Genomic DNA, 20,497 nt, shown 5'->3' with positions numbered 1-20,497 from the left:
ATGTGTCAAGTTGCACATTTTAAAAATAAGTGCTACTTATATGATGTTGTACCAAGTGTGTCAAGTTGCTCATTTTAAAAAATAAGTCCTTCTAACGTGATGTTGAAACCAAATGTGTCAAGTTGCTCATTTTAAAAATAAGTCCTTCTAACATGATGTTGAAACTAACATTTGCACATTTTAAAAATTAAGTAAATAAAGTTTAAGTATTAATTTAACGACTCTATTCATTCCTGTCGTGCCTTTGGCGACTTTAGATTTGCCACAATTAGAATTTTCGCACCATCAAATTGCTATAGGTGACTTTTAAAGCTACGTTTCAAACATATTTATGGCTGGAACATGTGTTCATCGTTGATTTCAATTTGAGTAAACCCACTCGAGAAATTTCCCCACTAAAATATTATCCCCTGACTTTTACCTTTACCTTTACGGCCTATTTTTAAATCCCCAGATAGTACCTTGACCTTTTGGCTTATATTGAAATACCACGAATACTCCTCGATAATATTGGTCTATTTTAGGTAAATCCCACTACCTTTCACTTTGACTTTTAGGCCTATTTTTAAATTCCAATATTATCCTTGATCCATGAAACCCAAACTGTTTACACCGTAATTTTAAAAAATACAAGAAGGTTCAACTGACAAGAAGAGATGGGTCAAATCTGTTTGATGGTTTTTTTTCTCTTTCTTTTTGGCGAAAGACAAATGCTGCATGTATGAACCATGGATCAAAATTTTAATATTTATGAAAATGCTGTATGTCCCATCAGGGTTGGAAATTGGCTGCCTTTAAAAATTGTTATCTGCATCTCGAAATTCCTCTTATAATTTTTACCTCTTCCCATTGGCCCGTATCCCAGGGACATCAGAACACTCTAAGAAAAAAGGGTTCTACTTTGCCAAGAAACGGGTTCTTAACGCGTGTCCCCTATTTTTAACCCTTTTTTGATCTACATAGAACTTTTTCATATGGGTTCTCTATAAAGCCATGAGGAGTTCATCTACGATCCGAGCTGGGGTTTTTCTTTGAACCAAGTTAGTTTCTTTTGGAACCGTATTAGGTTCTTTCCTGAATCATGTGGCGTGTGCTTCAGAACCTTGTTCAGTTGTAATCGGAACTATGTGTAGTTTGACTGAGAACCGTGTTGAGTTCGACTCTGAACCTTGTTTAGCTCGACCCAGAACCCTGTTTAGTTATAATCCGAACGCTGTGTAGTTCGACTCTGATTTGTGTCGAGCTCGACTCTGAACTCTGTCGAATTGACTCTGAACCCTGTCGAGTTTGACTCTGAACCCTGTCGAGTTTGACTCTGAACCCTGTCGAGTTTGACTCTGAACCCTGTCGAGCTTGACTCTGAACAATTTCGAGCTTGACTCTGAACCCTATCGAGTTTGACTCTGAACCCTGTCGAGTTAGCCTAAGAACCCTGTTTCGTACGGCTAAAAACCGTATTGAGTTAGTCCCAGAACGCCATGTAGTTTGACTCTGAACCGTGTTGAGATCGCCTAAGAACCGTGTTGCGTCAACCCAGAACCCGTTTAGCTCGACTCTGAACCCGGTTTAGTTCGAATCTGAACAAGATTTATTTTGACTTAGAACCCTCGTTTGTTTCATATCCGTTGGAATTATATCATATCATATGACCACCTTATAGAGGTTCTTATTTCAACAGTGTTAGGTTGCAATCATAACAATCATTTTCAATTTTTCTCTCTTGGTGACTTTTTTAAAATTCTTCACCGTGAAATATAAGTTTACACTATACAGGGTGTTTCTGAAAAGTCCATCACAAATTAAGGGGCGTGTTTATGGGACCAAACTGAGCGGAAAGTACCAAAGAACATGGGGTGTACAACATTTTGTTACGGATATATGGCCTTCCAAACATTCGCCCCTAAAACAAGGAAATATCCAAAAATGAGGAGTAACACTTAAGACCGACTAACCAGCTTGTTTAAAATTACTAGACAATTTCAATAGCCTTTAATCGAACAATTGATTTCTACCTTTACTAATCAGAAGCGTATAAATGAGTAGAAGTATGCCTACGGTGGTAATGTAAAATTAATCCCAAGTGACATGATGTTTCAAGATCTTCCCAGCACCAAGTAAAATGGTTCTGATTGAAGGGACTTTTATTAGCACAGCGTAAACAACGTTATTTTCAGGAATTAGTCCAAATGTCCACGGGCGGCATTACAAAAACGAGGCAGTCTTTCGAATGATACTTGGACATGTTGGAAGATCCCTGGCTTGTTCCTGTTATCTCAAACCGTAAAAAGCTACGCAAATCTTCATCATCACGGACAACACTCTTGTACGTTAGGTATGACCTTGAGAAAACCTAAAAGGACATCTCGAATGTATTTGAAAAACCCATCTCCAATTAAGGGGCGTGTTGTTTGTTTCCAACAGAGTAAACTCGCCCAGAGAACAATTACAATGCAGAGCCACGTTTCGGCGTTAATGGCCCACAAAGGTGGTCCCAAAAACAAGAACAAACTTTAATTTGTTTCGTTCAGTAAGTGTTTCATGTGTCATAGATAAAACGCCATGATTAATGCACGAAGAAAATGAATTTATTGACAAGTTTTAACATTTAATTGCAACTAGTTACAAAAATTGTTCAAAGTGTTCACCACCCGCGTTAAGGCACACATTAGCACGTCTTACAAATGATTCCCTTACACGTTGAAAAATGCCAGGAGTTTCGCGAATTGTTTGACAGCCGTGAATTATTCGTCGACGTAGCTCTTCAACATCGGGCACTTCAGTCTGATAAACTAAGTCTTTCAGGTGGCCCCAAAGAAAGAAATCACAAGGGTTCAGATCGGGTGATCGAGCAGGCCACTCCACAGGTCCACCTCGACCTAACCACCGCAAAGGGAAGGTCGCGTTAAGATAATTTCGGACCGCGATGCTGAAATGTGGTGGTGCACCATCGTGCATGAACCACATTCTGTTTACCAAACCTAAGGGTACGTCTTCGAGTAGTTCCGGTAAATCGTCCCGTAAGAACTGCAAGTAAGCCACACCGTTTAACCTGGGCTCTAGGAAATATGGCCCAATTAAATTGTCACCCACAATACCACACCACACGTTTAATTGGTGACAATTTAATTGGGCCATATTTCCTAGAGCCCAGGTTAAACGGTGTGGCTTACTTGTAGTTCTTACGGGACGATTTACCAGAACTACTCGAAGACGTACCCTTAGGTTTAATAAACAGAATGTGGTTCATGCACGATGGTGCACCACCACATTTCAGCATCGCGGTCCGAAAACTTGTCAATAACATTTTCTTTGTGCATTAATCATGGCGTTTTATCTATGACACATGAAACACTTACTGAACGAAACAAATTAAAGTTTGTTCTTTTGTTTGGGACCACCTTTGTGGGCCATTAACGCCGAAACGTGGCTCTGCATTGTAATTGTTCTCTGGGCGAGTTTACTCTGTTGGAAACAAACAACACGCCCCTTAATTGGAGATGGGTTTTTCAAATACATTCGAGATGTCCTTTTAGGTTTTCTCAAGGTCATACCTAACGTACAAGAGTGTTGTCCGTGATGATGAAGATTTGCGTAGCTTTTTACGGTTTGAGATAACAGGAACAAGCCAGGGATCTTCCAACATGTCCAAGTATCATTCGAAAGACTGCCTCGTTTTTGTAATGCCGCCCGTGGACATTTGGACTAATTCCTGAAAATAACGTTGTTTACGCTGTGCTAATAAAAGTCCCTTCAATCAGAACCATTTTACTTGGTGCTGGGAAGATCTTGAAACATCATGTCACTTGGGATTAATTTTACATTACCACCGTAGGCATACTTCTACTCATTTATACGCTTCTGATTAGTAAAGGTAGAAATCAATTGTTCGATTAAAGGCTATTGAAATTGTCTAGTAATTTTAAACAAGCTGGTTAGTCGGTCTTAAGTGTTACTCCTCATTTTTGGATATTTCCTTGTTTTAGGGGCGAATGTTTGGAAGGCCATATCTCCGTAACAAAATGTTGTACACCCCATGTTCTTTGGTACTTTCCGCTCAGTTTGGTCCCATAAACACGCCCCTTAATTTGTGATGGACTTTTCAGAAACACCCTGTATATAAATGTAGTAAAGCTGAATTAAAGAGTAAACACCAAATTTGAAATATTAATATAAAAATAATTTCTTGGAATATTGAAATGAAACAGAACTTTGTAGCTACAAAACTACAAAAGGAATCGTAATGCAAAACATATTTAACATATTTTCATTTAATATTCAGCAATAAAAAAATGTTATGATTTTGTAAGAGATCATTTCATCCTACTCGCTTTATATTAACCTTGTGTGTCTATTCATATGCAATCTTCATTACTCGTTCTATATAAACTTGCACTTGTGTTGTTCCGTAGAAAAGAAGATTATCTTAAATAATGAAATAAATATAACTCATATAAATTTTTTTAATCGTCATTATTTTTCCTTAATTCTAGTTAAGCCGTTTTAAGAAACATTATTCTTAAAATGAATTTATACATAGCTATTTTTGACGTTTGACTTCTAGCATACACCGTTTTCACAATTTTTGAAAATTTAGGGTATATAAGGCGATTCATTCACAAATGATAAGACTAAGCGCAATTGCGTGAGCATTTGGTGGATGCCCTGTCATTGGGAAGCTAAACGTTTCTCGTAACCGTAGCCGATCGCGCGTGCATCTTAACCCCAACGATAATAAAGGAGTAGAAGCCAATGTTGCAGATTGGCGTGTATGTGGTATATACCATATGATAGACAAGTGTGGAGATAGCGTAATGAAGTAGAATTTTTCTAATTTCTGTTAACTGCGAACGCGGTCCGGGAATTGTGAACACGGTTGCTCCGATTTGCCAACTGCGAACGTGGTGACAAACAGACACACACACAGAAACGTCCAGTGTTATACCTCTTCGTGACGTCATCGTCACTCGGAGAGGTAAAAACCGGTGTTGAGGGAAAATTCAAGTGATTTTTATGAATTACTCTAATTCCAAGACATTCCAGCATATTGAACTCTCCGATTATTATTTCCCAATGATTGAAAAATCAAAATAAGTATGAATCCCCGAAGGATTATAATTTTTTTTTTTGATTTTTAAAAGCTTGGGATTTTTAAGGATGTTTCACTATGCAGGGAGAATTAGTAGATGATTTCTCTCTTCACGCCTCACGCTCTGAGCTCATATCAAAAAACCTTTAATTTAAAAATACACCATATGAGGTAAAAAAGTGTTAAGTAAAGCCCAAAGGTGTTTATCCGCACCATTCAAACAGTTTTATATTAAACAACAATGCGATTCGGAATTGGTTCGATTATAAACGGTTGTGTTTACACGTGGTTTCAAATCGTTTCCAATGCGTTGGCAACGGTTTGTGCAAGCTCATGCAAACGCGGCTTGTATTTCCGTTTAAAAACATTTGAATAAGGGTCAATTAACACCCTGCCGTTTTCCTAAGCACCCATTGATAGAACACCTTCCAACTGAAACAAAAACACCCTTCAGATTAAAGCACACCTGGAAGAGTTAATGAAAGTTGGGAAACCAAAATAAACCTCTCCGAGCCGAGACGATTTTACTTTTTAAACACAGTTCCACCAGCCAATTAAAAACCGGTATTACATAGTTTAAATTGGCGAGATATTGCCAATGTCATTTGTAAAGGTAAAAGCGCTTAATAATTCCCTGTGTATCCTCAATAAATCTAATGAGGACCTAATATCCATCACTTAAATATGTGTTTAACTTTCGTCTCACTCTGAACCGTTAAGACCTATAAGAAGACACGAAACAAGGTCAATTCTGGCTTAAATCTAGGGTATCTTACTTAAATGACCCAATCGTTTCAACACTTGTGGAGAGATGAAGTATTAACATCCATATTATAGTATAAAGATAAAAGTTACGTTTACACTATATATAAATGCAGTAAAGCTGAATTAAAAAATACACACCAAATTTGAAATATTAATATCCAAAGATGTTCTTCGAATATCGAGATGATACAGAGCTTTATGGCTACACAACTACTAAAAAAATCGTAATGCCGAAAAATATTTAAAATATTCCCATTTAATATTCTGCAAAAAGAAAATAATATCGTTTAGTAAGTGATCTTTTCATCCTACTCGCTTTATATTAACTTTGATATGCGTGCAGTGTTTCGATTCAGATGCAATCTTCATTACTCGTTCTATATAAACTCTCTCTTGTGTCATTACATAGAAAAAAGTTTATCTTAAATAATTAAATAAATATAACTGATATTAATTATTTTAATCGTCAGTATTTTACGTTAATTATAGTTAAGTTGGTTTCAGAAACTTAATTCCTAAAATAATTTTAAACATAGCTATCTTTAACGTTATACTTCTAGGGAACACCTATATCAGAACTTTTGAAAATTTAGAGTATATAAGGCGATTGATTCACACAAAGGGATAAGAAAATGCGCAATTGCGTGAACCTTTGGTGGAAGCCCTGTCATTGGGAGGCCAGACGTTTCTCGTAACATTAGCCGCTCGCCGCGTACACCTTAAGACTAACGACGATGATGGAGTAGAAGCCAATGTTACAGATTGGTGTCTATGTGGTATAGATAGATGAAAGACCAGTAGATGGTGGTGTTAGAAGCCAATGTTGCAGATTGGTGTCTATGTGGTATAGACGAAAGACCAGTAGATGGTGGTGTTAGAAGCCAATGTTGCAGATTGCTGTCTATGTTGTATAGACGCAAGACACCTTTAAGGATCTTTCAAGAACCCGTATTTTTTTCATGAACCCTCAAGTGTCTATCGAGAACCGAAATGTTCTTTCACGAACCCTCAAGGATCTATCGAGAACTTGAATGTTCATTCATGAACCGTGAAGGCTCTCGCAAGAACCCAAATGTTCTTTCAAGAACGTTCAAGGATCTTTCAAGAACCTTCAAGGATCTTTCAAGAACCTTCAAGGATCTTTCAAGAACCCGAATGTTCTTTCAAGAACCTTCAAAGATCTTTCAAGAACCCGAATGTTCTTTCAAGAACCCGAATGTTCTTTCAAGAACCTTCAAGGATCTTTCAAGAACCCGAATGTTCTTTCAAGAACCTTCAAGGATCTATTAAAACCCCACACGTTATTACAAGAACCCTTTTAATTAGATACGATCTGCTAAGAACCTTCCTGTTCTACTGTGAACCTTCATCCACCTCTGGGAACCTTTAGCGTTCCAACAAGAACGTAAGAGTTCTATTGAAAACCCTCGAAGAACCCTTTTTTTTTACAGTGAACAGAAAGCAACGTAGTAAAGATGGATAGGGTAGTCTTGGTGGGTTGTCATGGTAACCCGAGTTTTCTGATCAGTCCGACAAGAATAAAAAAATGGTCTCATACCAACACAGCGTACAATATTAGCCCATTTATTTTATGATTAACATTATTTGAATCCATATACCATATCTTAAATAACTAGAATTATATATAAAAACATTAAGTTTCAAATCAGGCAACAGACAATTATACTTTAAAAGAACGGCCTTTTTCTTAATATAAAAGGAAAAACCAAAAAAAATATCATAGTTTTAAAAACGAGGACTACTGCATTGCCATTGGTTTAGTGGCGTCTGCTAAATCGAACCTCTTACCCCTACGGAATTGGTTGAATACTTACAGGTTGAGGGAGGTAGGGGTAAGTGGTTCGGTTTAGCAGACGCTTCTAAATCAATGTCGGCGCAGTAGTCTTAGTTTTTAAGACTAATTAAATGCTAATTATTTTGTAATAAGAGATCATTTACTTTGTTTAATATTTTTTCGTTTATATTAAGAAAAAGGCCGCTCTTTTAAGGTACAATGTTATGTTACCTAAACTTTTCCTTTAAAACAAGACGGAATAAAGGACGTCAGTTGCCATAGATCTGGGAATATTATAGAATTGTAACTAGTGTCAAGGCATGCATAAAGAATGCGCGTGAAGAAATTTGTTTTCACTCTACAAGATAGGCAACTCCCTAATCCCAATGTTAATCTACATGGAGCTTAACATTACGAGGTGGATAAATTTTTGCGAGTTACACCCAAGGTTTCGCGACCAAGGGGGTACACTTTTTAACAACCTAACTTTACAGCACTAGTAAACGCTGAAAAGGTATTGTATTCTTATCTTGTAGTGTAAAGTTAGGTTGAACTTTTTGTATAGGTTTAAAAAAAATCATTTTAAACTATGCGCTAGCTCACGCGCTACGTTTTATTAAAAGTTCGCGCTCAAATTCACCATTTTATACTCTCAAATTAAGGTCACGTGATTTTTAAAAAACCTTTTGAGCCTACTTTTTGTCTTGCTAAACCTAAGGTTAAATGATCACAATGAAATAGCTGGAGAATTTTTATAATTATCAGCTAGTTTCAAGCTGTTTAAACGAATATTTAGCAGAGGGTGCTTTTATACAGTGCATTGTATTTTCCGACTATTCCAACTGTAAGTTACGATTAAAGGAATAGCGACCTGATTTAAAAATTTTCTCAAATCTAAAGAAAACCTTACTTTTACGAGAGTTTATACTTTTCTGATTCCAAAAATATGCTTCATAAATATTTAAATATGAGGGAAAACACAGAAAAAACACCTCGAAAATTTGAAATTTTGGGGGAATAGCAAATTCGCGGAAAATATTTTTGGCGGGTTTTTCTCCAATACGTCAGTCACGGCATCTCGCGGAAAAGCCAAGCGCGAGCGCCCGAGACTCCGAGTTTACTAATGCCGCCGCGCAAACCCGAACAAAACAGGCTTAACGCGGTGCTGAGACACTAACAGGCGTCACGTGAGCGACTCTAGAGTGAAAAAATCTCCTTACTACGTCATCAAACGAAACAAAATTTTAACTAGGCCTTTTCCAAACACAAAACTTTGATTACAATTTTATAAATTCCTACGAAACCAAATACAAAAGTAAACATATCATAATAAACTAGATTTTTCAAGGACTTTTTGGGCATTTTAAGTTTGTGGATGACGAAAATTATGACACTAACACTTTAAGTTTGACAATTGCAGTACTAATTTATTTCCTAAATAACTTTTCTCCCCAAATAGGGACAGATATTATACAAAAATGAGTTTTGCTTCGCAGTTCTTAAAAAACTGCATTTATACGTTGTAGAAACTTAGTTTAGTTAATTGTAAGTGAAATGAATAATACGGGTTTAAAAACATGAACAAATTTTGCTTCAAACTTTATTTTTAACCTTCTTCGTTGAGAGACTACGAGCAACTACTGAATATTTGAATGTATTTTATTTTCTTTCTCGTTTCTTCACGGTGGCTTTAAATTTTTCTTAGTATTTCAATTTCCCTGCTGGACACGGTGAAAGGCTAGACATACAGGTGATGGGGTTCGTCAATTCTTTGAACTAAGATTCTATGTCTACATATTTCCTCTTTCAACCATAAACCTTGCCATTCCAGCAGGGAAAGGAACGAAATATCTTTCTTTGTTAAAGTTAAAGGTATACTTAAATTTAAAACAAAAATTATATATAAAATATAATATACGCAATCCTTGGCGACGCAAAGACTCTTTTTCAAACCCCTAAAGGGCCAGAAATTATAAATTATTACGTGTATTGTAGTTTGAAATTAAGTTTAATGATATGAGAATTTGGTTTTAATTACGTAGTTCAAACAATTGTTATAATTAGACATTTTGCAATAAAAACGGGTATAAATGCGGCGTTTCCAGATAAAGGGAGCTCAGATTTCTGTGTATGAAAAGGTATAATAATAATAATAATATTAAAGTTTATTGACGGGTAAAAAGAAAGCCAGATGCTTATTGTGGCCCGACTCAGGTACAAACAAATTGGAAAAAAGTAATAATAACAATAATAATAATAATAATAATACTAATAAATAAGAACGGAGCAAAGGAGTTAAACAAAAGAAATAAAAAGAAAAAAAACCAAATTAAAAAAACAAAACAAAATTAAAAAATAAAACAGAACAAAATTAAAACAAAACAAAATTTAAAAAAAAACAGATCAAAGTTAAAACAAAACAAAACAAAAAAAAACAAAACACAAAAAAAGCAATGACGCAACTCAGTGGACGAATTTGTCCAACCGAGCCTTGAACGCATGGACGGACGAGTTCCTCTTCACCTCACTAGGGAGACCATTCCACGAGTTAATAACCCGTTGCGTGAAAAAGACACGCCGAGGCAGGGACGTACAGCGGAACTTGGAAAGAGTGGGCGCTCTCCTCCCAGCCCAGCGAATGGTAAAGAATGCGGTGGCATCCACGTCGTAGTGGCCATGGACCAATTTGAAGGTTTCCACCAAATCTTGCCGCAGCTAGGGACATAAGGCCCAGCCGTCTGAGGCGCTCCGGATAGGGCAAAGTACGTAGGCCAGAAACAAGTTTTGTGGCCCCTGCGCTGGACCCGTTCAACATTCTCAATGTCCTTGACGAGGTGGGGAGACCATGTGCTTGAACAGTAGTCAAGATGAGGGCGGATGTAAGTTCTATATAGGACGCCAAATGACCTGACGCTAAAATGCGAAAAGGAGCGCTTTAAAATGTAAAGAGCACGGGAGCCACGGGCCGCCGCCAACCTACTATGGGTATCCCCCAGCATACCACCAGCCAACATAACCCCGAGGACCCTCACAACAGACTGAGCCTCAATAGGCCTACCCGTCAAACGGTACTGAAAGCGAGGGTTATTTTTTCCGCAATGCAGGACCACGGATTTGGTGGGGTTGAAGCTCATGCCGTTTGAGCTGGCCCACACCTCGAGAGCATCCACGTCCCGCTGCAGTGCGAGAGAGTCAGCGGGCGTGCGAATGCCGCGCCCAAGCTTGGAATCGTCCGCAAACAGGCTCACAAACGAGTGTCCGATAGCACGCGGGAGGTCGTTAATGTAAACAATAAAGAGCGTGGGCCCCAGTACCGAACCCTGAGGTACACCACTGGCCACTTCACACCACGAGAAGTAAACACCCCGAAGTGCCACGCGCTGAAGCCGATTTCGGAGAAAGGCCGCAATCCAGGTCACAAGCGTGAAGGGCACGCCAAGCCATTCCAGTTTCCGAAGTAACAACGAATGCGGGACCGTATCGAAAGCCTTGCGCAAATCAAGGTAGAATAAGTCGACCGAGGCCCCCGAATCGAGGCAACGGGAGGCGTTCTCAAGGGTGCTCAACAAGTTTGTGAAACACGGCCGTTTCATCATAAAACCGTGTTGGTCAGGCGTAAAGAAATTCCGGGCTGTTAGGAAGGAGACAAGAGCATCCCGGACATAGAGCTCCAATTTTTTACACGATAAACAGGTCAAGCTAATGCCTCGAGAATTCGTGACCGAACAGGACGAGGGTGACTTCTTGATAGCCGTAATGTTTGCCCTCCTCCAAATAGCAGGAACGACACCCGACAAAATTGGCCGTTGAAATATGGCCAACAGGGGCGCAGCCAAAATCGTGGCACCCTCGCACAAGAGCCGCGGATGAGGAGATTTGTCGAGCCGCAAACGTCGCAAGTAGCGGCGAACCTCCACATAGGACAAACCAAAATCTGAGGGCTCCATTTCTACTTGGAGGGCGGTCTCGTCAGAAGCGACGCGTGACATAAAGTCCCCAAGATAAACCGCCTCCTTGTGGGGTTCCGGATTGAAGACCGACTGAAAATAAACGTTGAGGGCCTCAACAATCTCAGCGGGGTCCTGAAGCGTAACGCCAGCAGGGTCGTTGACAACCGACAGATGAGCCCTGGGGTTCAGCGAACGCGAGACGTGGGAGTAAAGAGCCTTGGGATTGACGGGAATCTCCGCGACCAGTCGAGATTCATACCGGAACTTAGCGGAACGAATATGCCGCGTAAGAACATTACGCGCGCGTGCAAACACATGACGATGTGCCGTAGTCGGTGATGAACGGAAGCGCCGGAAGGCGACGCGCTTCGCCCAAATTAACCTCTCCGTACCGGCGGACCACCAAGGCTCACGACAAATGCCAGAGCGTGTGGGAACCTGACCAACAATGAGGGGAACACTATCCGCCCGAGCAGCAAGAACATGAGCCACGAAGAATTCAACCATGTCAGCCAGAACGACGGTCGAGGGGAGTCAACCCTCCGATGCAGGCACGGCAGAGACATCCGGCGAGGCCGAACCGTCAAGAGAGCGAGGCGTAGCAGGGATACGAGGGCGAAGGGTCTTCTTGAGGGCATCGCGCTCAAGGACAGTACGATCGGGAGTCAGGCGGGCTCGATGAAATTTGTGACCAACCGGGAGAGCAGCGGTCCGTAGCTTCTTAGCCGCCTCCAGAAGGTCAGGCTTCACCTCTAGGGTAGAGACCGTGAAACGCAGGGGTCGCGTACGGCCCTCAGCGGGACGCCCCAAGCGTATCACTTGGAAGAGACGGGGGGCCTGTAGCCCCAAAACGTCGGTAATTAGCGAGGAAATAGCAGCAACATCATCAGAGCGCCGAGCAGTAGGGTAGGGAGCCGGATTCCCCGACATTGTGCACAATAACATTATGGATTGCTCATCGAAACGTTTATCAACCTCCCCAAAGCGATGCGTGAGTTCCTCCCGGAGGACGGGGATGTCCAGGACCGGCTTTTCAAGAGCCACCAGGCGCCGAGCGTGGTCATCAAACGCCTTGTTCTCGTAAAAACTTATCCATGTCAAATAATTAAGATGAACAAATACAAAGTAAGCTTTTAGCATTTTAATTATTTAGGGTGAAACAGATAAAAAGAACACTTATTTCCACAAAAAATTCGCTTTACTACTCCTAAAATGAGATCCATCATTCTTATTTGTGGCTTTAAGGCGGAAGATAAAATTATTAAGCACGGCACAAAAACACCAGATGTCTCTGACTTTCATTATAGGGGTCGTATTGTATGGGGTATTGAACTGTTTTTGGTGCATTTTTCCCGTGGTACCGTACGGAAATCGCCAATCACCGAGAGGGGCGTGGAAAATCACAGGAATGTATCTTCCCAAGTTCCCAGTGAGCATGTATAAGAAGGGCAAGGTTACTCTAGAAAAATACACTATTAGGTTGGAGCATTCCCGCTTCTTTAAAAACAGCAAAATCCTGGTTTTACGAAGGGGGGTGGAGAGACTTCATTTCCCGATTTATGACGTCAAACGTGGGCAAGCAACAAGAGTCTCGTTCTCTTTCCCTCTCTACCCGAGTCCCCGGAGCTGAAGCTTTTATTTTTCGTTTGGATGATTTGAAAGCGGTTGAAGTGAGCCTTAGCGAGGGTTGAAGAGTCGAACGGTTGCCGACAAGACAAGGCCCGCCATTTGTGTATGTTTTTTTTTAATTTCTCAGCGGTAAGTTCATTTTATGTTTCAAATATACCATTATTAAATAGTTCGGTCGATATTTAAACAAACTAAGGTTATCGAGAATGTTTATAATCCGAAGGGGGGGTAGACAAAACTGGAATTTAAATGAGCGGCTAAATGTGCGCCTGTTTTGTTATTATCAAGTTAAATCAACTGAATAAATTTCCCCCTTTTTCAAAATTGTATGTTTTACTCCAATATATTGCTACATTTTCTAAATAATTGCTAGTTAGCTTGTTTATTGCCACCTTTTCCAAAATATTGTTATTTTAGTTTCTATCTATCCTAAAAAGAGGCGCACTTTTAGCTACTCGTGAATTTAACAGTAGAATGTACAATAGAATCTATCTTTAATGCGCGATGAAGTAAACGCAAACAGTTTATGTTATTTCTTTCTTTTGATAATATCAGGTAATATAGTAATTTAATTAATTTATTTATTTATTTTTGCAAAGGTGACTGTGATAAAACTATTATTATGCCTGGAATGTGCTGCTGCGTGCCAGGATGTAAAAATGGAATTGCAAAAACGAAAAGTAAAGGCGTATCTTATCATTGTTTTCCAAAGGATGAAAATGTTCAAAATCTTTGGCTCCTAAAATGTTCGTGTTCAGTTTCAAATTTCAAAACTCAAAGAATCTGTTCAGATCATTTCACTGCCGATGATTATGAAGACAATAGGCTTAAAGCTGAACTTCTCAAAATTAAAACACGCAAGTATTTTAAGAAAACAGCGTTCCTAGTCAAAATATGACAGAATGTCAATCCATAATGGAAACAAATTCTGACAAAACTCTGTCACGCAACCAATTCCAACCAATAACTGAGCAATTCCACTCATTTTGTAATATAAATAGCCAAACTAAAGTAAAGAACAATCAATCCAGTCGTATTAGAATTCCTAGTTTTACTGAAACTAATGAAGATGCTAATATTATCACGACCAAAGAAGTTCCTAATGTTATCACGACCAAAGAAGTTACTAAAAGTTTCACTACCAACACAGTTCCTAATGTTATCATGACCAAAGAAGTTACTAATAGTATCACTACCAACACAGTTCCTAATGTTATCACGACCAAAGAAGTTCCTAATATTGCCATCGCCAACACAGTTCCTAGTAGTAACATAGAGAATGAATTTTCTGATATTTTGAATTGTAACCAAGGTTTTGGTGCTTTGAATAATGATAAATCTATGCTTACTTGTAAACCTAACAACTCACATATCAATGATTCTGAGTTATCGTCTAACTTGAACAGTTTGATCACCGATTCTCATTTATTCAGTCTAAATAACCTGAAGAACTTAAGAAGTGATACAAGTTTTTCTTCAAACCTGACTAACTTAACAAGTGATGCAAATTTTTCTTCAAACCTGAATAACTCAAAAGATTATGCAAGTTTTTCTTCAAACCTGAATAACTCAAAAGATGATGCGAGTTTTTTTTCAAACCTTAATAACTCAAAAGATGATGCGAGTTTTTCTTCAAACCTGAATAACTCCAGAGATGATGCAAATTTTTCTTCAAACCTGAATAACTCAAAAGATGATGCGAGTTTTTTTCAAACCTGAATAACTCAAGAGATGATGCGAGTTTTTCTTCAAACCTGAATAACTCCAGAGATGATGCTAGTTTTTCTTCAAACCTGAATAACTCAAGAGATGATGCAAGTTTTTCTTCATACCTAAATAAGGTCTCGTTTTCATAGGCGCGAGTTGCGTGAAAATTTCGAGCGAAAGCGGAAACGATCGAAAAAATTACGTTCCCGCGCTTATTCAAACTCGCGAAGCGTGAGCGTTTTCGAATTTTCTAGCTTCTATGAAAACGAGCCTTAACTCAAGAGATGATACAAGTATATTTTCAAGCGTGAACACGTCAACGGCTGATACGAGTCTCTCTTCAACCGTTAACACCTCAACGGCTGATACAAGTGTATCTGCAAACCCAAGTAACTCTGCTATCAATAAGAAACCGACTGATAATGAATTAGAGACCTTTAACACAACAGCAAGGTGGAAGCAAATGGAGCACAATCTCAAGGAAGCATTAGAAAAACAGCAAAAACTTGGAACTCGTTGCAAAGCATATGAAAAGTCTTATAGCCGTTTAAAAAAGCAGCTAATCAAATCTAAGAACAAAAACGCTGTTTTAACAACCCGTACAGCAATTCAAAGAATTTCCAGCGCTAATTTGAAAAAAGATGTGAAACGACTTAACATAGAAAAATCAAAATTCGAAAATCTCTATCACCAAAGCCAATCTATTTTACACCGAATTTTCTCCAAGAGTCAAATAAAGATGCTAAGTGGGAAGAAAAAAGTCTACTGGAGTAACGAAGATTTGGCTAACGCGTTCACTCTTCGTTACCTTAGTAAAAGAGCGTATATAACATTAGGGAAAAAAGAGGTATACCATTGCCACATTTAGCAACGCTAAAAATATACGCTTCAAAATTGGATCTCAGTAGTGGTATCCTCACTGACCTGATAAATCTTATGGCTGTAAGAGCTAAAAGTTTGCCACAATTAGAAAAGCTTATTGTGATAACCTTTGATGAAGTCAAAATACGTTCATTTTTTGAATATGATTCCAGGCACGATCAGATATTGGGTACCCCAGTAGCACATGGGCTCCACAGTACAGTCTTTTAACAGTCCGTGTGTTCGCTAGGTGTCTTAAAAACTCTTTTGCTGGCTGTTATCCCAGTGTTGCCATGCCCATGGTGGGTCAAGATTGGACTCAAGAGGTTGAAAAGTTTGTTGGGTTTACCTAAGACCATTAACAGTCCCCGGGACTCGCAACCCAGGCTTTCTACTTTTCGTGGTTTTCTGTTACGCGCGATCCTAGCGACCCTCGCGGTATATTGAGGAAACTTTTAGGGGGCACCGAATTTGTGGTTTACAGGTTCCTCTTTGCTATTTAAAAATGGCGGATCACGACGATGAAGTCGAGAATGAAAATATTAACGTGTACATATTTTTTTAACTACCATATTGCAGATATTAAGCTAATTTAGCGATATATTATTTTGCTATTTTATCATAATTGTACATTAAACCGTTGCGGCTTCGGTAATAGTTAGTATAGGGCGCTGTAGGTTAGCTGTGGCATAGGGGCTAGCCACCACCCCTCTATGCATTGTAAAGGGACCCACCTGTAAATAAGCCACAGGCTTAGTGTGGAAATCCCTTCACAGACAAAACTTAGATTTTTATTATTTAGAAGAAGACGATCTTATTTCTTTTTTTAAGCGATATCCGGAACCGGAAGTTCCGTACACCCTATAAATATTTATCCGTTGCCACTTGGTGGCTCCCTTGTCGTGAAAACAGCCTAGAGGCGGAAATTTCAATACGAGGATCTTATTGCGTTGCGAGTCCCGGGGGTTGTTAATGGTCTTAGGGTTTACCAAAGAACAACATGGCAGTAAAAAGCTTTATCTTTGATTTGTTCAGCTATTGAGTATATTTGTTTATATATTTACAATCTAAGCTAGACGGCAGTGTTTACTTCATCCATATGAAATATCTGCATGATATAGGCTTCGTTTTTTATAAACTTAATTTTTTTTTTTTTTTTTCAATATAACGATGACCGATGTTAACTTAACATTTGATTTTACACGAAAGGCCTGGTTTGAAGATTTATTATTTATTTTAATGCTTATTAATATATTTAGAGATTAATTTATGTATTCCACATAGTAATTTAAGTGATTTGTTAGTGAATAGCGGTTGCCTATTCAATGAACGATACAAAATATTTAAAAAATAATAATGTTATAAATTGAAACAAATGAATTTTTTACTCATGGTGAAAATCAGAAGTCCATAACCCCCTGTGATGGACTCCTGTGAACCTATTTCTTCATTGTCTCTCCTCCCTGATTATATCACGAATAAAAATGTATGCCTATAAGAATGTTTTATATAATTTACTGATTGGGAAAGCCGACAATCTTGTTTTGGTTAAAGGTAAACCCGTGCCTTGGAATTTCCCCAAAGATTCTGCCTTAGAATATAAACATTAGAATTTATTGAAGGCTGAAGATTAGCCAGGCTTGCGTGATATGACAAGTTTTACAAGTCCTCGGTAGTATAGTGGTGAGTATTCCCGCCTGTCACGCGGGCGACCGGGGAGGATTTATAATTTTGGAATACAAACTGTGAAGCTGATTTCCAAAGTCCAACCTCCACCTGTAAAATTTTATTGAAGACGTATGAAGTCTGAAATCGGCTGCCCGAAATCTTATCTCTGTGGTTTACCCCTCGGATTAAGTACAGCGCAAGATAAGAAATCTCTTAATAGCAAGTCCTCGGTAGTATAGTGGTGAGTATTCCCGCCTGTCACGCGGGCGACCGGGGTTCGATTCCCCGCCGGGGAGGATTAATTTTGGAATACAAACTGTGAAGCTGATTTTCAAAGTCCAACCTCCACCTGTACAATTTTATTGGAGATGTATGAAGTCTGAAATCGGCTGCCAAAAATCTTATCTCTGTGGTTTACCCCTCGGATTAAGTACACCAGAAGATAAGAAATCTTTAAATAGCAAGTCCTCGGTAGTATAGTGGTGAGTATTCCCGCCTGTCACGCGGGCGACCGGGGTTCGATTCCCCGCCGGGGAGGATGATAATTTTGAAAACGTTAGTTTTAAATAAAAGTGAATGTTGCTCAAAATTCCCATGATGCTAATCACTTAACTAATTTCACCGTCGTACAATTGGTTACTAATAATGCTATTACTGTCAAGAGTCGGCCCTAAATTTAGACACAGTTACAGCCCTATCCCATTTATGCCAAGAGATTGATCCCTCTCCAAAAGTGACCTACCAACTACTCCTTTTAGGTTCTCCCAATCAATTATTCTTGATTTCCTACTCGTTGCTTCTAAACCTGTCTCAATTTATATTCCATTAGAAAACCGCGTACATGGTGTAATTCCTGCTTTTTGCATGCTTCTTTAACGGTAACAGAGGTATAGTACTTAGGAGGATGACTCTAAGATGCGTTATACATTTAAATTGCTCTAAATATTGTAGTTAAAACATGGACGAAACAATACTGTATTGTTTCGTCCATGGTTAAAATTTATTCTAACCGTAGCCTGGAATATGGCGCCATCTAGGGTGACAGTGAGAACTTTTTAATAATATCCAGCGTAGGATTTACCTTAAATAATGCTTAGGAGAGATGTGAAATTGCCGTAATTTTTAAATATGGTAATTTACCGGGTAAATTATCTAAAAATTACCGGTAAATTACCGATTAAAATTTTGGAATAACAGAAATTACCGTGATTTATGGTACTTCAAATTTTCAAAGGCTTATTACAGCGGTAATTTACGTAATTTTCCGGTAAGTTGCCATTTTAAAATTAAGATAAAATAAAAATCGGTAATTTATGCGGTATTTGGTAAATTGCGGTCGGTAAATTACCGACTCACATCTCTATTTAGCAGATTAGTCAAATTTGTTGTGTAATTATTCTTACTATTGATAATATAATTATTAACTTTTGCTATTATTTTAAAATGACGAAAAACAATTAGCCTATTGTTGAATTGTAAACATAGTAGGCCTAGGCCTAGAAGGTTGAAATAAAAAAAAATTATCATCCTCCCCGGCGGGGAATCGAACCCCGGTCGCCCGCGTGACAGGCGGGAATACTCACCACTATACTACCGAGGACTTGTTTCCGATTCAATTTAAAAAGAATTTTATAATTAATCAATAATAATGTAAATATTTTTCTTAATTTTAATTTCGTATTATTGCAGTTAACGTCGTAGTATGCAATTATGAGATAATTAAAGAATTAGCAACAATTGTTACACTTGTTTGAGAACATACCTTAAAATGAGCTTCATATAACTAAACCATGATGGCGCTATATGCACAGATAATAAAATCTATCAAACACTTTTTTGAAAGGAAGTGGCAAAGTCTGTAGTATGCTTTCCCTAACACTATCCCTCTCAAGTAACGACCTACTGTAAATTATTCCTTTTGCTCAACGAGCATTTTTTAATTAAATATCAAGTAAAGTGAATTTAGGCTACATTTTTCGACCTATTTCATAGTAATTTTCTACCCATTATACTCCTTGCTGATCTCTTTCACTATGGAGTGGTATTTAAGAAGTCTCCTAGGAGCTAGACAAACATTAGCTTATCACATTCGGCCGCCTCTCAGTCAGAGCCTATATCCATTACCTCCTATATAAGAATCACGCCCGTTCGCATTAGCACAATGACTTTGACTATTTGGCCAACATTGGTTAATTAGAACTATTTTATGTTTATTAATATTAATAGACTTAATTCAATACCAGTTTCATACTTTTAATTTATAATTATAGGCAAGCTTAAAAAACAGGTGTTATTAAAGTTTAAAAATAATTTTATTTAAACTCAGTGCATCATTTTAAACTTTTAAATCTCATTTAAATGAGTGAACTTAAACATCAACTTATCTTGTTTAAATAATTATATTCAGGGAACCATTTTGAACCTAAATTAAAAATACTGTTATGAAAGAATTGAAAATTTATTTCTACATTTCCTATTATGAAAATAGACCAAGGGTTAAATGCAACCTTCAAATTTTAATAATGCTTTTTAAGTCAATATTTAATACAAGCAAATCGATAATCAAATATTTAGTACTTCTTTAGTATTTTGAAAGAAAAAGTTAAAGAAATTGCCTTAACCAAAAGTAATATAAGAAACAAAAAGGTCTCGAGCAGTCCCTCCCAATCCGCCAAGACAACCATGAGAGCCTCTCGTCTGCTACAGACGTCACAAACACGTGATAGCTGTGACGTCAAAGTCTGGAAACGAGCGCCGTGCTGCGTCTAAATCCCGCGAATTAAAATTCCTCATTTCGAAGATAAAAAAATTCCCATACTCGGGCCTTGATTCTTATATAGGAGGTAGTGCTATATCAATCGATATAAACAAGGTCTGACGTCATTTATCTCATATCGCATGGTTCTTATGAACCTGCGCATCTGCTTATGATATTGCATAAGAATTAAGCTATTTTAATTATATATTTATTCCAAGCCTTCAAAATGCATACTTTATCCATTTAAGAATACGTAGTTTTCAGGCTAGGATGATTGA

At 38.3% G+C, this 20,497-nt stretch overlaps 1 long non-coding RNA gene and 3 other non-coding genes across 4 annotated transcripts; 2 read left to right on the top strand and 2 right to left on the bottom strand.

Annotated features, from left to right (window-relative positions):
- Window positions 1-2,314: 2,314 nt before the first annotated feature.
- LOC149616734 (uncharacterized) lies at window positions 2,315-4,085 on the bottom strand. The gene is made up of 3 exons (XR_016375851.1): window positions 3,552-4,085; window positions 3,357-3,462; window positions 2,315-2,876 (listed from the first exon to the last, which is right to left on the bottom strand). It is a non-coding gene; the product is annotated as an uncharacterized LOC149616734 (long non-coding RNA).
- A 13,600-nt stretch (window positions 4,086-17,685) lies between these two features.
- TRNAD-GUC (transfer RNA aspartic acid (anticodon GUC)) lies at window positions 17,686-17,757 on the top strand. Its single transcript has one exon. It is a non-coding gene; the product is annotated as a tRNA-Asp (tRNA).
- A 169-nt stretch (window positions 17,758-17,926) lies between these two features.
- Window positions 17,927-17,998, top strand: TRNAD-GUC (transfer RNA aspartic acid (anticodon GUC)). Its single transcript has one exon. It is a non-coding gene; the product is annotated as a tRNA-Asp (tRNA).
- Window positions 17,999-18,989: 991 nt separating this feature from the next.
- TRNAD-GUC (transfer RNA aspartic acid (anticodon GUC)) lies at window positions 18,990-19,061 on the bottom strand. The gene has a single exon. It is a non-coding gene; the product is annotated as a tRNA-Asp (tRNA).
- Between the last annotated feature and the right edge of the window lie 1,436 nt (window positions 19,062-20,497).

The sequence above is a fragment of the Phalangium opilio genome, unplaced genomic scaffold (assembly GCF_054372755.1).
Source record: "Phalangium opilio isolate 3A_F unplaced genomic scaffold, DU_Popi_V2 ptg000217l_1, whole genome shotgun sequence".
NCBI classification, from domain to species: domain Eukaryota; kingdom Metazoa; phylum Arthropoda; class Arachnida; order Opiliones; family Phalangiidae; genus Phalangium; species Phalangium opilio.
Note: the sequence above shows the minus strand (reverse complement) of the source record. Positions and strands in the feature narration are given on the sequence as shown.